Here is an 18,637-nt window from a genome sequence, read left to right as displayed (position 1 = left end):
CGCATTCACAATCCACAAAGAATCCAGACAGTCGTTAGTCATCCCACATCTCCTAAGAGATAAGAAATTAGTTTGAATGTTTTGGCTTCTCATTGAAATGTACTGTCTGGGCTGTGACATCAAGTATTTATTAGTAATGAGTTATGCAATGATTATTCATCTTGGCAAATGTGCAGCGTACTTTTAGAACCTGTAGTAACACATGCTATAATTAAGGAATAAGGCCAGAGGAGATGTGGTATATGGCCAATGTATCACGGCTAAGAGCTGATCTTAACACGACACACAGCCCTTAGCCGTGGTATATTGGCCATATATTACAAACACCCGCGGTGCCTTATTGCTATTATAAACTTGTTAATTAGAGCAGTAAAAATAAATGTTTTGTCATTCCCGTGGTATACAATCTGATATACCATAGCTGTCAGCCATTCAGCATTCAGGGATCGAACCAGTAGGGCTGTTTTTTAAGCTCATGTCCTGAATATGCCAGTTATAAACCAACGAGTAAATGTCATAGCATAAAAATGAAAACAAAAGTATGGTTAAGACTCCAAAGGTTTAAGTTGGAGATAGAGCCACTAAATTGGCACGTGCAAAATCAATCTCGAACATCTACCCCACCTTGTCTCCTTGCCTTCTTTTTCTAAATATTGGTGGTAAGATGAAAAAATGTCAGTCCTTGGCAGCCCATATTTCCAATGTAAACCCACAGGAAGGATGTACTGGAACAATTCACCCTGCAAGGCATCTGGCTGGGAATCTGCAAGGCTGTGTATGTGCGTGCGTAATTGGTCCAGCAGCAGAGCAATGACCTTAAGTTTAGTTTCAGGCAGTTGGGAGGCCTTGGAGACAGACGGCATCAATCCCAGAGCCTGGGAGATTCAGGTTTCCACTAGCTTCTATAGCGACAAAGTCAGATTTCACAGCCACAAAGCCAGATTTCACAGACAAAAAGTCAGATTCAACAGCCACAAAGTCAAAATTGTCTACAGTTTGTTAGGGTTAGGCATAAGGTTAGCAGTGTCATTAGATTTAAAATAACATTAAAAATAACATTTAATAATATTTTAAGAGAAATTGTAGAAATGGGCTTATGGCTTTGTGGGTATAAAAGCTGGTGATGACCCAGAGCCTGTCCCTCAGATCCCTCGCATTCTCTCATTCTGAGGGTCGAGTAGAGTAATACTATGCTGCTGAGGAAAACGCATACACACATAATAAGGCTGCCTGGAGTGCCTGCACAATTCGGACATTATTATATATTGTACAAATGTGTTTAATGAAATCTCTACGATAATATGGAGTGTCTGTAATAGTTATAATATCAATGTAATGACATATTTGTCTGTTTTTACAGAAACAGGCATTGAGGTTACATGGAAATGGAACACACTCTTGTATGTTTATGAAGTAGACAGTCAAGTGGGCTGTGTTAGCTTGTGTGTATTTACAGTGGGCGGAGGGCAGGGAAAGGAGAGAGACGTCCATTACCACTGAAGGAGATGGTTAGCAAGTAGCGCCCCAGCCCAGCGAATATGTCTGCCATGAGAAAACTATGTCTCTAGCCCGACCTTGGTTGTGAAGCCCTCATACACACGCACGCCACTTGCACCAGGTCCAAGTTCGTGCGAGACATCTGGCTGGTACTTACTCAGGATGTAAGGAGGGTTGTCGAAGTAGAAAACCTGACCCACACCCTCCTCAACACATACACACACTTTCACATACACACACACCCGCCCACCCCATTTTTATTTGTACAACATTACTAGTGGTCGTTATGGAACTGGTGCACAGAGGAACTCCCCACTGATCCTGAGAGGAGCGGAGCTGGTCCGGGGAGGGATCCAAGCAGCTGGGGCATTAAGCTAGCTGGAACTGGGGAAGCCTCCGTGCTCTCCAGCGTGAACTGAGGTAATGCTTTAGACATCCGCAGCACTTTCTAATTATGCCAGACGTTCGACGCTGTGCAACTACTTTGTGTGTCTGCTGGCTGCACTTCGCCAACTGGTAGAGGAGCCAACACAAGCCATTTTAACTCTGTTGAATGGGTGAGGCAGACACAAAGGGATGTCCTTGTGCCATCATTATGCCATCATGCTCTTGTTTGGCCAATGGCACATGCAGCATTTACTATCTCGCCTCAGATAGATTGTGAGATTATGTAGATATTAAATCACAATCAACTTCTGTGATTTCAGACATTCGTCACCAGACATTTGTCTATTAGAGTGCATCATTACGGAAGCCCTGAAACCGAAGGCCATTTTTGCTTAACTTAAGCATTCTGAATTCATGAATGATTATGCTGAGCAGGAGGGTGTCAAAACACAGAAATTTGAGGTTTGGAGAAACTTCTAAATTTGACATTTGGAAATACGTGGATAAATGTCAGAATCTGAAATAAAATTGGTAAAACCATGAGATCTTGTTGGCCCACTTGCTCTGGCATTCAAAAGCAGCCATATCAAAGACTTGTCGATGAATAATCATATCAATGTATGGAATCAGTGAATGAATGGCTGCAAGAACGGCCTGACAAGCACAACTGGCGAAGCACCTCCTGATACCTCCTGAGGAAAGGAAGTGTTTAAGGTCAATGTTTTATGACCTCACTAACGATGCTGACTTCCTGTTGGGTGGGTAGCCTACAGCAGTGGTTTCCAAACTGATGGTCGGCAGGGGGGTGCGCCGGTTTTTATATATATATTGAGAGTCAATATATATACAGTTGGAGTAGGAAGTTTACATACACTTAGGTTGGAGTCATTAAAACTCATTTTTCAACCACTCCACAAATTTCTTGTTAACAAACTATAGTTTTGGCAAGTCGGTTAGGACATCTACTTTATGCACGACACAAGAAATGTTTCTAACAATTGTTTACAGACAGATTATTTCACTTATAATTCCCTGTATCACAATTCCAGGGGGTCAGAAGTTTACATACACTAAGTTGACTGTGCCTTTAAACAGCTTGGAAAATTCCAGAAAATGATGTCATGGCTTCAGAAGCTTCTGACAGGCTAATTAACATCATTTGAGTTAATTGGAGGTGTACCTGTGGATGGATTTCAAGGCCTACCTTCAAACTCAGTGCCTCTTTGCTTGACATCATGGGAAAATCAAAATAAATCACCCAAGACCTCAGAAGAAAAATTGTAGACCTCCAACAGTCTGGTTCATCATTGGGAGCAATTCCCAAAAGCCTGAAGGTACCATGTTCCTCTGTACAAACAATAGTACGCAAGTATTAACACAATGGGACCATGCAGCCGTCATACCCCTCAGGAATGAGACACGTTCTGTCTCCTAGAGATGAATGTACTTTGGTGTGAAAGGTGCAAATCAATCCCAGAACAACAACAGAGGACCTTGTAAAGATGCTGGAGGAAACAGGTACAAATGATCTATATCCACAGTAAAACGAGTCCTATATCAACATAACCCGAAAGGCTGCTCAGCAAGGAAGAAGCCACTGCTCTGGTTTGCAACTGCACATGGGGACAAAGATTGTACTTTTTGGGGAAATGTCCTCTGGTCTGATGAAACAAAAAAATAACTGCTTGGCCATAATGACCATCGTTATGTTTGGAGGAAATAGTGGGAGGCGTGCAAGTTGAAGTACCCCATCCCAACCGTGAAGCACGGGGTTGGCAGCATTATGTTGTGGGGGTGCTTTGCTGCAGGAGGGACTGGTGCACATCACAAAATAGATGGCATTGTGAAGCAGGAAAATTATGTGGATATATTGAAGCAACATCTCAAGACATCAGTTAAAGCTTGGGTACTCCAAATGGACAGTGACCCCAAGCATACTTCCAAAGTTGTGGCAAAATGGCTTAAGGACAACAAAGTCAAGGCATTGGAGTGGCCATCACAAAGCCTTGACCTCAACCCTATAGAAAATTTGTGGGCAGAACTGAAAACGCGTTTGCGAGCACGGAGGCCTACAAACCTGACTCAGTTACACCAGCTCTGTCAGAAGGAATGGGCCAGAATTCACCCAATTTATTGTGGGAAGCTTGTGGAAGGCTACCTGGAACATTTGACCCAAGTTAAACAATTTAAAGGAAAATACTAATTGAGTGTATGTAAACTTCTGACTCACTGGGAATGTGATGAAAGGAATACAAGCTGAAATAAATAATTATCTCTGCTGTTATTCTGGCATTTCACATTCTTAAAATAAGTGGTGATTCTAACTGACCTAAGGCAGGGATTTTTACTAGGAGTAAATGTCAGGAATTGTGATAAACTGAGTTTAAATGTATTTGGCTAAGGTGTATGTAAACTTCTGACTTCAACTGTATGTATACATATATATTTTTTTAAGTAACTCAATCCGGATTTGAATTTACTCTTGAAAGTTAGCATAGTAGAATCCACAAGGTGCAATTTCGAAATTGGGTAGTGCATCATCAGTTCCTCTTGTCATATTAGTCATTGCATACCTTGCTTAGAGAGATATGTATAACTTGTCAGAAATGTCCAGATCAACTAGCCCATGTCAGCTGTTCTTAGCCCATAGATATTGCTATAATTTTTCTGTCACTCAAATATCACGTGAATACATTAGACATGCCTAAATGTATAGAATTGCAAGAAAATTTGTTTTAAAACTGCAAATACATTTTTTTACCCAATGAGACAATGTGTAGAACTGACGGAAATTAGCTTTAAATCTGCAAAACGAGGGATGTTAACATTTTGTGTCATGAACAGTGTTTGTGCCCATAGAAGTAGACTTGGCACACGTGCACGGGATGTTCCCCAATGCTGGACGGGGGGCCCAGAGTGAAAAATGTTTGGAACCCCTGGTCTACAGTACAGTGTGATTCATATTCATATTTGAGAGTCAATGAAAATCATAATTTACCTCCACTTTTACTGTATCTACCTGACCAGTGGCTATAGTTGAAAATTAGCCAGCTGGCTAAATCTGTCACATTTAAAGTTGTTGATTCATGTGAATTGTCCCTGTCAAATTAACTCAGAAGTAGGGTAAAGTAAAGCTACTTGTGCATCAGTATTTTGAAATTAGTTTTGATCCTTTTCTTGTTACATTCCATGAAAAAATTTATCTTCACAAAATGTGCGTACAATCTCCCCCATGACAACATTGTGTGTTTGTTAGCCAAGCTTGGTCTTAAAATAAGGTGGCAATAAGACGAAAGAAGTGCTTTTGACTGAAACCATTGATTTGAGTAAGCTGTAAACTGTAAATTATCAGTGATTAACATAAACCATTTCCTGCTATTGCTACCTGTGTGGTATACACTGAAACAGAGATTGGTATAGCAGGCTCTACTACAAAGATACAGTACCTGGTAATTATGTTTATTTATCTTAATTCTTGTCTTAATTATTCCACTGAATGGGCAATAATTCTACTTTATTAAAGAGATGGAGATTTGGAGATCTGTCAGTTCGAGAATTTATGTGTTCTGCTGAACTGTAAGTTTCTGTATTTATTTTCTTAGCCAACCTTGTGTTGTTTCGTTGTGTTCTTGAACGTAGCCCTGTTTCTTTGTGTTCTTGAGCGTAGCCCTGTCTTTCATTTTTGCTCATTGATTGTACATGTGTTAGTTACTCACCTGATCTCATCAGCTCCTTATTTAGTTAATTTCATTCTGTGTATGCCTTTGTGAGGTATTGTTCGTTTTGACTTCAGTCCTAGTTTTGATTCATCTGCCTGTTTGCCTACCTGTGAAAGACCATTGCCTGCCTGTGACCACGATTCCTGCCTTCTGCTAAGGCAAAGTGAACACTTGCCGCGCTCTGCGTGTGAATCTACACTTTTTCCTCCCTGAGTATTCATTACAGGAACCTTACATCACTGAATTGTTACACTTTTGCCCTCCTTGAAACTTAATCTCCACTGTCCCTCCTCCTTCCCAAACCGGCACACACATAGAAATTTGCCAATGTTTGCAGCTCACCGGCGGTTACAATTACAATTTTGAGCTTTGACAACAAACGAAATCTGGGTGAGTAATTTAACTCGAGAAATCTCATCACTACCTATGCTGCAGGCAGAGGTAGAGAGAAGACAAAATCCCCAAGTAGTCCCACCTCAGAAATAGTGTTGATAGTTTAATGATCAGCGCTCTGAGCACCACACCCTTGCCACTCTATTTAAAAGACCCCATTTCCAAGCCTAATTACTCATCTCATTGGTTCGAAGGGGAGGGGTAAATGGAGTTGGAACTGAGTTGGATATGGCCGCTGTGGTGTTGTGATGTCAGGTGCTTGAACCCGTGGGCTCCTCGAGCTCCAGCCCCAGCTCTCCACTCTGTTCTGTTCTTGGCCAGATAATTTACAGGGGGTGTAATTCCCTCAGAGCAATGACATTACTGTGCGTGACTGTGAATGGAACACTAACACCGCTCCATCTCTGTCATGGCTCCCAACGCTACCATTTATTTCTCATTTGTTTATGCTAATCAGTAACAAATGTGACGTTTTTTTTTCCTCTTTATAGATCCTGGGGTGAGGTGAGGTGATGTTACTGCTCAAATCTTTAACTGGAAGGATACTTTAAATTAAGGTGATTATCACATTCACAAGGGGAATTCGAGCTACATTTCTTTGCTTATATTTATGAACAACTCCTGCAAGCACCTATTAAAAAGGCTGAAATAACTTCTTTCTCTGTCCTCACTTTAAATAAAAAAACATTTCAGAGGGTGGAGGGGGTTACAGGTACAAAAACAATCAAAGAAATGCATACAAATGGGACTAAACACCTCCCTCTGCAACTGGATCCTGGACTACCTGACGGGCCGCCCCCAGGTGGTGAGGGTAGGTAGCAACACATCTGCCACGCTGATCCTTAACACTGGAGCTCCCCAGGGGAGAATGCTCAAGTCCCCTCCTGTTCACCCACGACTGCATGGCCAGGCACGACTCCAACACCATCATTAAGTTTGCAGACGACACAACAGTGGTATGCCTGGACAACGACGAGACAGCCTATTGGGAGAACGTCAGAGACCTGGCCGGGTGGTGCCAGAATAACAACCTATCCCTTAACGTAACCAAGACTAAGGAGATGATTGTGGACTACAGGAAAAGGAGGACCGAGCACGCCCCCATTCTCATCGACAGGGCTGTAGTGGAGCAGGTTGAGAGCTTCAAGTTCCTTGGTGTCCACATCACCAACAAACTAGAATGGTCCAAACACACCAAGACAGTCGTGAAGAGGACACGACAAAGCCTATTCCCCCTCAGGAAACTAAAAAGATTTGGCATGGGTCCTGAGATCCTCAAAAGGTTCTACAGCTGCAACATCGAGAGCATCTTCACTGGTTGCATCACTGCCTGGTACGGCAATTGCTCGGCCTCTGACCGCAAGGCACTACAGAGGGTAGTACGTATGGCCCAGTACATCACTGGGGCTAAGCTGCCTGCCATCCAGGACCTCTACACCAGGCGGTGTCAGAGGAAGGCCCTATAAATGGTCAAAGACCCCAGCCACCCCAGTCATAGACTGTTCTCTCTCGTCCCGCGTGGCAAGCGGTACCGGAGTGCCAAGTTTAGGACGAAAAGGCTTCTCAACAGTTTTTACCTCCAAGCCACAAGACTCCTGAACAGGTAATCATGGCTACCTGGACTGTTTGCATTGTGTTCCGCCCCCCAACCCCTTTTTTTACACTGATGCTACTCTGTGTTTATCATATATGCATAGTCTCTTTAACTATACATTCATGTACATACTACCTCAATTGGGCTGACCAATCAGTGCTCCCGCACATTGGCTAACCGGGCTATCTGCATTGTGTCCCGCCACCCGCCAACCCCTCTTTTACGCTACTGCTACTCTCTGTTCATCATATATGCATAGTCACTTTAACCATATCTGCATGTACACACTACCTCAATCAGCCTGACTAACCGGTGTCTGTATGTAGCCTCTCTACTATTTTAGCCTCGCTACTGTATATAGCCTGTCCTTTTACTGTTGTTTTATTTCTTTACTTACCTATTGTTCACTTAATACCTTTTTTGCACTATTGGTTAGAGCCTGTAAGTAAGCATTTCACTGTAAGGTCTACACCTGCTGTATTCGGCGCACGTGACAAATAAACTTTGATTTTAATTGTCTAGGCCAGGGTTCCATGGAAAATAATTAAATCAATTGGATTTCCTTGTCTGCTGCTTCTAGTGATTCTGAATAGAGTAGGGCCTGGTTTCCCGATAGCGATGGAAGTTAAGCTTACAAGTGTTTTAACAAATCTTCGGAAAAATAACGTCTGAAGATGTCACACCGTTTCCCAAAACACCATGCAATGTACGTGTTACAAAGTTAAACTTAACTGTGTCATTACAGGAGCTCTCCTGCGCTCAAAATGATGCCAGAAGATAGGCTAAAGAGCTCACTTCAGCTCTTAAATTATTTATGGCTATTCAATGTAATCTTTAAAAAAAATCTATTTCTTTCCACAATACAGTTTTCCCATCAAGAGAAGAAATGTTGGGGCGGCAGGGTAGCCTAGTGGTTAGAGCGTTGGACTAGTAACCAGAAGGTTGCAAGTTCAAACCCCCGAGCTGACAAGGTACAAATCTGTCGTTCTGCCCCTGAACAGGCAGTTAACCCACTGTTCCTAGGCCGTCATTGAAAATAATAATTTGTTCTTAACTGACTTGCCTGGTTAAATATAAAATAAAATAAATGTTCTGCAGCCTATTATGTATTTAAGTGTTTGTATTATGTTTGCCATGTGTTATATATTCCAAGTGTTTTTCTCATGCTATTTTGTATGCAATGTTTGATTATGTACATACAGCCTTTCTGAATGAAGCCAAAGTCAAGTCAGTCATTTCCTTGTTCAGAAAATATTAGTATTATTCGTTAGTATTCAGCTAATCCACGGCTAGCGGTCATCAGCTATCCTTTAGCTCGGAAAGCTCTCACCAGTTTTGTACAACGCGACTCAAACCAGAGCATACCCGACCTATTTTCTCTCCATATCCCCGGATTCCTACCGCAAGCTCTGGACGTTTTCACCTGGATCTTGCAGCTAGCTAGCTACTATCTGAATGATTATTGGCTAACGTCGGTCCCGGAGCAAGCACCAATTAGCCAGAGCTAGCCCATGCTAGGCCCTTTCTCCTGGCTAGCTAAAGAGGCCCATCAGCCACTCCTGGGCTACAATACCTGGTCCCCTTCTACTGCCGGTACAGGGCACGGAACCCGGCCGATCCTTCACGGCTGGACTATGACATCCCCGGATTTTCCCCACCGCAAGCTCTGTACATTTTCGCCTGGATCATTGCAGCTAGCCAGCTGCAATCCGAGTGTCTACTCCTGGCTAACATCTCTGTCTCGAAGCTTGCACCAATTAGCCCGGAGCCAGCCAATGCTAGGCCCATCTTCCAGCTAGCTGAAGAGTTCCATCAACCACTCCTGGACTACAATCACCTATCCGGACCCGTTTTACTGCCGGTGCGGAGCCCCACCGGGCCTTCACGACTGGACTACCGACGTTATCTGCCCGAGGGGGTTATTCAACTGGCCCTTCCGTCGCGATGTAACCTGAACGCCCATCTGCTAACTGTGGCCCACTAATCGTTAGCTATCTAGAGCATATCGGTTGCTAGCTGAATAGGTCCATCGGACAATTTTCTTGAGGCACTATAACTATAACTATTTTGCCAATTGGATTGGTCCCCTCAACCACACGGAACAACACTAATCTACAGACGGCTATAAACAGACCTCCTCCGTCTTCTGCTAGCTTGCTACCCCTGGCCCAGCTAGCTGTCTGAATCGCCGTGTCCCCATCCAACCTCACTACTCACTGGACCCTTATGATCACTCGGCTAAGCATGCCTCTCCTTAATGTCAATATGCCTTGTCCACTGCTGTTCTGGTTAGTGTTTATTGCCTTATCCAACCCTTCAGTTCCACCACCCACACATGCGATGACATCACCTGGTTTCAATTATGTTTCTAGAGACAATATCTCTCTCATCATCACTCAATGCCGTGGTTTACCTCCACTGTATTCACATCCTACCATACTTTTGAATGTACATTATGCCTTGAATCTATTTTATCGCATTCAGAAACCTGCAGCTTTCACTCTCTGTTCCGGACGTCCTAGACGACCAGCCCTTGTAGCTTTTAGCCGTACACTTATCCTACTCCTCCTCTGTTCCTCTGGTGATGTAGAGCTTAATACAGGCCCTACAGTGCCTGCTCCACTCCTATTCCCCAGGCGCTCTCTTTTGATGACTTCTGTAACCGTAAAAGCCTTGGTTTCATGCATGTTAACATTAGAAGACTCCTCCCTAAGTTTGTTTTATTCACTGCTTTTGCACACTCTGCCAACCCAGATGTCCTAGCCGTGTCTGAATCCTGGTTTAGGAAAACCACCAAAACCCCTGAAATTTCCATCCCTAACTACAACATTTTCAGACAAGATAGAATGGCCAAAGGGGGCGGTGTTGCAATCTTCTGCAAAGATAGCCTGCAGAGTTCTGTCCTGCTATCCAGGTCTGTACCCAAACAATTTGAACTTCTACTTTTAAAAATCCACCTTTCTAGAAACAAGTCTCTCACCGTTGCCACTTGCTATAGACCACCCTCTGCCCCCAGCTGTGCTCTGGACACCATATGTGAACTGATTGCCCCCCCATCTATCTTCAGAGCTCGTGCTGCTACGTGACCTAAACTGGGACATGCTTAACACCCCGTCCATCCTACAATCTAAGCTTGATGCCCTCAATCTCTCACAAATTATCAATGAACCTAACAGGTATAACCCTCATATATATCATCCTAACCAACTTGCCCTCTAAATACACCTCTGCTGTTTTCAACCAAGATCTCAGCGATCACTGCCTCATTGCCTGAATTCGTAATGGGTCTGCAGTCAAACAACCTCCCCTCATCACTGTCATACGCTCCCTGAAAAACTTCAGCGAGCAGGCCATTCTAATCGACCTGGCACGGGTATCCTGGAAGGATATTGACCTCATTACGTCAGTAGAGGATGCCTGGTTATTCTTTAAAAATGCCATCCTCACCATCTTAAATAAGCATGCCCCATTCAAGAAATTTAGAACCAGGAACAGATATAGCCCTTGGTTCTCTCCAGACCTGACTGCCCTTGACCAGCACAAAAACATCCTGTGGCGTTCTGCTAACCTCCAAACAAGCTTCAATGCCATACAACACTCCTTCCGTGGCCTCCAACTGCTCTTAAACGCTAGTAAAACCAAATGCATGCTTTTCAACCGGTCGCTGCCTGCACCTGCATGCCCGACTAGCATCACCACCCTGGATGGTTCCGACCTAGAATATGTGGACGTCTATAAGTACCTAGGTGTCTGGCTAGACTGCAAACTCTCCTTCCAGACTCATATCAAACATCTCCAATCGAAAATCAAATCAAGAGTCGGCTTTCTATTCCGCAACAAAGCCTCCTTCACTCAAGCCGCCAAGCTTACCCTAGTAAAACTGACTATCCTACCGATCCTCGACTTCGGCGATGTCATCTACAAAATGGCTTCCAACACTCTACTCAGCAAACTGGATGCAGTCTATCACAGTGCCATCCGTTTTGTCACTAAAGCACCTTATACCACCCACCACTGCGACTTGTATGCTCTAGTCGGCTGGCCCTCGCTACATATTCGTCGCCAGACCCACTGGCTCCAGGTCATCTACAAGTCTATGCTAGGTAAAGCTCTGCCTTATCTCAGCTCACTGGTCACGATGGCAACACCCATCCGTAGCACGCGCTCCAGCAGGTGTATCTCACTGATCATCCCTAAAGCCAACACCTCATTTGGCCGCCTTTCGTTCCAGTACTCTGCTGCCTGTGACTGGAACGAATTGCAAAAATCGCTGAAGTTGGAGACTTTTATCTCCCTCACCAACTTCAAACATCAGCTATCTGAGCAGCTAACCGATCGCTGCAGCTGTACATAGTCTATTGGTAAATAGCCCACCCTTTTCACCTACCTCATCCCCATACTGTTTTTATTTATTTACTTTTCTGCTCTTCTGCACACCAATATCTCTACCTGTACATGACCATCTGATCTTTTATCACTCCAGTGTTAATCTGCAAAATTGTAATTATTTGCCTACCTCCTCATGCCTTTTGCACACATTGTATATAGACCCCCCCTTTGTTTTCTACTGTGTTATTGACTTGTTAATTGTTTACTCCATGTGTAACTCTTTGTTGTATGCTCACACTGCTATGCTTTATCTTGGCCAGGTCGCAGTTGCAAATGAGAACTTGTTCTCAACTAGCCTACCTGGTTAAATAAAGGTGAAATAAAAATAATAAAAAATAAATAAATATAAAAATTTGCATCGAACAGCCCCCGTGATATGCAACTTTTCAGGGAAGTTAGGAACCAATATACATATAATATTTCAAGCAGAAATTTGCTTCCTGCAACACAAACTCTGGACCCCTACAAATCAGCTGGGCTAGACAATCTTTCTAAAATTATAGGCCAAAATTGTTGCAAACCCTATTACTAGCCTGTTCAACCTCTCGTTCGTATCGTCTGAGATTCCCATAGATTGGAAAGCAGCTGCGGTCATCCCCCTCTGCCACAGGGTTCAATTCTCGGGGCCGACTCTCTTTTCTGTATACATCAATGATGTTGCTCTTGCTGCTGGTGATTCTCTGATCCACCTCTATGCAGACAACACCATTCTGTATACTTCTGGCCCCTCCTTAGACACTGTGTTAACTAACCTCCAGACGAGCTTCAATGCCATACAACTCTCCTTCCGTGGCCTCCAACTGCTCTTAAACGGAAGTCAAACTAAATGCATGCTTTTCAACCGATCGCTGCCCTCACCTGCTCGCTCGTCCAGCATCACTACTCTGGACGGCTCTGACTTAGAATACGTGGACAACTACAAATACTTGGGTGTCTGGTTAGACTGTAAACTCTCCTTCCAGACTCACATTAAGCATCTCCAATCCAAAATTAAATCTAGAATCGGCTTCCTATATCGCAACAAAGCATCCTTCACTTATGCTGCCAAACATACCCTCGTAAAACTGACCATCCTACCGATCCTCGACTTCGGTGATGTCATCTATAAAATAGCCTCCAACACTCTACTCAACAAACTGGATGCAGTCTATCACAGTGCCATCCGTTTTGTCACCAAAGCCCCATACACTACCCACCATTGCGACTTGTACGCTCTCATTGGTTGGCCCTCGCTTCATACTCATCGCCAAACCCACTGGCTACAGGTTATCTACAAGTCTCTGCTAGGTAAAGCCCCGCCTTATCTCAGTTCACTGGTCACCATAGCAGCACTCACTCGTAGCACGCGCTCCAGCAGATATATCTCACTGGTCACCCCCAAAGCCAATTCCTCCTTTGGTCGTCTTTCCTTCCAGTTCTCTGCTGCGCATGACTGGAACGAATTGCAAAAATCTCTGAAGCTGGAGACTCTTATCTCCCTCACTAGCTTTAAGCACCAGCTGTCAGAGCAGTTTACAGATCACTGCACCTGTACTTAGCCTATCTGTAAACAGCCCATCTATCTACCTACCTAATCCCCATACTGCTATTTATTTATTTTGCTCCTTTGCACCCCAGTATCTCTACCTGCACATTCATCTTCTGCCGATCTACCATTCCAGTGTTTAATTGCTATATTGTAATTACTTCGCCACCATGGCCTATTTATTTCCTTACCTCATTTGCACTCACTATATATAGACTTTTTGTTTTCTTTTGTTCTACTGTATTATTGACTGTATGTTTTGTTTATTCCATGTGTAACTCTGTGTTGTTGTATGTGTCGAATTGCTACGCTTTATCTTGGCCAGGTCGCAGTTGCAAATGAGAACTTGTTCTCAACTAGCCTACCTGGTTAAATAAAGGTGAAATAAAATAAATAAAAATTGCACAAACATGAAATTGATGTCAATATTTTTGCATAATAATCTAGCAAGTATATGATTTGGTTATCTCTGTTTTCATTTAGAAAATGTATCCTTGCTTCACTTGTTTATAACCGTGCAAACGTTTTTGCCTATTTATATTCAACTATGAAGTTATTGGTGGTCACAGAGAGACAGATAAACATCTGCATTCTTTGTTTAGAGGAGATCTCCTGTGTGTAAAGTGACACGGTGTGGCAAATGGAAACAATATTGTTGTTTTGATCACATCAGAAGATATCCTCCTTGCAATCTCAACAGCCACAGGACAACTTTGTTTGGACGTCGTAAAGGACTATTCGCCGAAACTGAAGAGATATATCTTGCTAACGACCTCCTTTTCCACGTGAAAAAAAATGCTGGACAGAGACTTCTTAGCTAGGTAGCTGGGATTTTCTACAAGGAATCTGCCTCCCCAAAAAAGCTTCTCCCAAGTGGGTGACACCTACTCCCGTTGCCTGCTGCACTGCTGCTTGGATTCCACCTGGCGATCTGTTCACCGTCTGCACTGGCCTGTCTCCCCGTCTTGTACAGGTACCCCCGCCACACACCCCCCTTTCTCCCAAGCTTTCTCTCGCCTCCAGCACACACGCACTGTTGGGAAGAAAAAAAATCCAAACAGGAAATCTGAAGGTTTGTAGTTTTTGAACTCAGCCCCTATCGAATACACAGTGGGATATGGGTCATTTTGCACTTCCTAAGGCTTCCACTAGATGTTAACTCTCTATAGAACGTTGTTTCAGGCTTCTACTGTGAAGGGGGGCCGGATGAGAGCTGTTTGACTAAGGGGTCTGGCAGCAGCCTCGTTCTCAGTCACGCGCATTTCACATGAGAGGTAGCTCTTGTTCCAGCTTTTCTACAGACAATGGAATTCTCCGGTCGGAACATTATTGAACATTTATGATAAAAACATGGTGGACATTTATTTTGGCTGTTTTGGGTTCTGAGCGCCATACTCAGATTATGTTTTTTCTGTAAAGTTTTTTTGAAATCTGACACAGCGGTTGCAATAAGGAGAAGTTTATCTATATTTTCATGTATAACACATGTATTTTCATCAACATTTATAATGAGTATTTCTGTAAATTCATGTGGCTCTCTGCAAAATCACTGCATGTTTTGGAACTACTGAACGTAACATGCCAATATAAAATTAGATTTTTAGATATAAATATGAACTTTACCGAACAAAACATACATGTATTGTGTAACATGAAGTCCTATGAGTGTCATCTGATGAAGATCATCAAAGGTTAGTGATTCATTTTATCTCTATTTGTGCTCTCTTTGGCTGGAAAAATGGCTGGGTTTTTCTGTGACTTGGTGGTGACCTAACATAATCTTTTGTGGAGCTTTCGCTGTAAAGCATTTTTTAAATCAGACACTGTGGCTCGATGAACGAGAATTTTATCTTTAAAATTGTGCCTAATACTTGTATGTTTGAGAAATTTGATTTATGAGATTTCTGTTGATTTGTATTTGGCGCCCTGCAATTTCATTGGCTGTTGGCGAGGGGTTCCGTTCCGCTAGCAGAACCCAGTTCCCAGACAGGTTAAGGAGAATTGGTGTCTCTGAGGGGTCTTTGGCCTGGTTTACTAACTACCACCAAGGGAGTACCCCAAGGCTCGATTCTAGGTCCCACACTCTTCTCAATTGACGTCAACAACATAGCTCAGACAGTAGGAAGCTCTCTCATTCAATTAAATGCAGATGATACCTTCTTACGCTCAGCTGACCCTCCCCGGATTCTGTGTTAAACCCTCTACAACAAAGATTTCTTAGTGTCCAACAAGCTTTCTCTGCCCTTAACCTTGTTCTGAACATCTCCAAACACAGGTCTTGTGGTTTGGTAAGAAGAATGTCCCTCTCCCCACCGGTGTGATTACTACCTCTGAGGGTTTAGAGCTTGAGGTAGTCAACTCATACAAGAACTTTGGAGTATGGCTAGATGGTACACTGTCCTTATCTCAGCACATATCAAAGCTGCTGGCTAAGGTTAAATCTAGACTTGGTTTCCTCTATCGTAATCACTCCTCTTTCACCCCAGCTGCAAAACTAACCCTGATTCAGATGACCATCCTACCCATGCTAAATTATGGAGACATAATTTATAGATAGCAGGTAAGGGTGCTCTCGAGTGGCTAGATGTTCTTTACCATTAGGCCATCATATTTGCCAACAATGCTCCTTATAGGACACATTACTGCACTCTATACTCAACTGTAATCTGGTCATCTCTGTATACCTGTCTCAAGACCCGGTGGTTAATGCTTATTTATAAAACCCTCTTAAAAAACCCTCCCCCTATCTGAGACATCTACTGCAGCCCTCATTCTCCAAATACAACACCCGTTCTGCCAGTCACATTCTGTTAAAGGTCCCCAAAGCACACACATCCCTGGGTTGCTCCTCAGTTCAGTTTGCTGCAGCTAGCGACTGATCCGAGCTGCAAAAAACACTCAAACTGGACAGTTGTATCTCCATCTCTTCATTCAAAGACTCAATCATGGACACTCTTACTGACAGTTGTGGCCGCTTTGTGTGATGTATTGTTGTCTCTACCTTCTTGCCCTTTGTGCTGTTGTCTGTTCCCAATAATATTTGTACCATGTTTTTTGCTGCTACCATGTTGTGCTCCTGCCATGTTGTGTTGCTACCATGTTGTTATCATGTGTGTTGTTACCATGCTGTGTTGTCATGTGTTGCTGTCAGGTAATGTTGTTGTTTTGTTTTTTTAAATCGCAGCCACCATCCCTGCAGGAGGCCTTTTGCCTTTTGGTAGGCCGTCATTGTTGATAAGAATTTGTTCTTAACTGACTTGAAAAGTTCAAGGTCAAAAAAATGTACAAAAACAATTGTGATCGAATAACGCACTTAGCTGTTCTATGAGTGATCTGAGGCAGTCGTTTCAAGTGCAACGTTAATGAAGATGTTTTGGAGAAATGGCCCGGAAATGTAAAGATGCTCTTAGGAAGGTTATAATGATGAATTTAGCCTTAGGATGCTGTTGGGAAACTGGGCCCAGAGCAGATATTGCCTGTTATAACTATGGCTGAGGGATTGGCATATAGTATTGCAATTGGAGCCAATTCCCATATTTTCCTACACAGACATGAGATATGACCATTCTAGTCTAACAAAAGTTTTTTTGCATTGAGATGTAATACAGCCTAAGGAGCTGTTGTTTCTGATGAAGCATTTCAAATATGCAATAGTTGACAGAAGTTATCCGGGGATAAATGCTTTTTAACAAACCCGCTTTGGTCTGTTCAGACCTGTCCAAAATCATAAATAGACCTCAGGAGGAATACTCTCCCATCCAGTTGATTTGCCTGTATTCATGTATCCAAAGCCCTTTTGAGAGATTCGGGCTCTCAGCATGGTGGCTGGCTTCCTCTGTTGAGATTGGAGGAGTTCGTAATTATTTTAGAAAATACTTTGTTTGGCTTGGTGTAGATTTACAATCAGATGTGTACAGTTCTTTATAGAAGCAGGTTATTCTTTGATTGATTAATTTGAGTTCTGATAGTAATTCCCCCTATCAGCTGAGGATAGAGCCCCATAAAAAACAACTATTTCAACCAACACAGGCGTAACAAAATCACAAACTGCAATAAAATAAATTGTTTACCTTTGACGATCTTCCTCTGTTTGCAATCCCAATGCTCATTGTTAAACAATGAATGGTCTTTTGTTTGATAAAATCCATTTTTATAACATAACACGAAACATTTTGTGAACCGCTTGTGTCGTGAATTCCGTCTCATTCCATTTTCGACGACACATTCGATGTAAATACACACGAAACGTGACTTTTCCAGTCATGTTTGGTTTTTTGCAATCAACTGGTTTGTTTGTAACACAACCAAACATGAGGGGTCATTTCGATTTGACTGAAAGAAACCGATTTGAAGACAACAAGTTATGACATCATTGTGCACCAATGATATGACCGCTGTTTCGTTGATTGACTGTATTTTAACTCAATGACCACTGATCGTCTTGAAATCTAGCTGGGTAGATAGCCAATGAGCTGAGGTAAACAGCAATATGTAATGTTAATGTGTTGGAAGACCAACCCATGTAGTAAACTCCGGCGTAAAGAGGGTCATTCGCCATTGAAGTTTCATACCGGAAGGAGCAACGCATGTTACGCACAGCGTTGTTTTGGTAAAGCGCGTCTTCAGCTGTTTATATATCAATCAGTATGGCGACTAAATCAGGAAAAGCTAAATCTAAGTCTAGATATACAGATGTACACACAATTTTAGAAGAAATTGATCGGGAAAATGAGACAGAGATTGTTGGAGGACGATTCATTTAGGGATTCCCAAATGGAGGAATATTTTTTGAACGGAGAGGACATCGTTTTGGACTGGTAAGTTTTTCTCATGCCAATGCCTTTGTTATAAAATATTATTTGTGAAATGAAATAACCTATTTGAGGCTGTTGAGGGGAGGGAAGGCCCACAACAATGGCCAAAGTGAAATGGAGACAGTAGATACAGCTGGTATGTTGTAATATAATAAAGACAGTAGATCTAGCTGAAATGTCATAATATAAAATAGACAGTAGATCTAGCTGGTCTGTCATAATATAAATGAGACAGTAGCTATAGTAGTAGTCTATAATAATATATTCAACCTTATGTTCCCTGTACTCTATATATATCTATTTATTATACCTGTTGATA

The sequence above is a fragment of the Oncorhynchus kisutch genome, linkage group LG30, assembly GCF_002021735.2.
Source record: "Oncorhynchus kisutch isolate 150728-3 linkage group LG30, Okis_V2, whole genome shotgun sequence".
Lineage (NCBI taxonomy): Eukaryota > Metazoa > Chordata > Actinopteri > Salmoniformes > Salmonidae > Oncorhynchus > Oncorhynchus kisutch.
The sequence above is the reverse complement of the archived record's forward strand: the minus strand, read 5'-3'. Positions refer to the sequence as shown.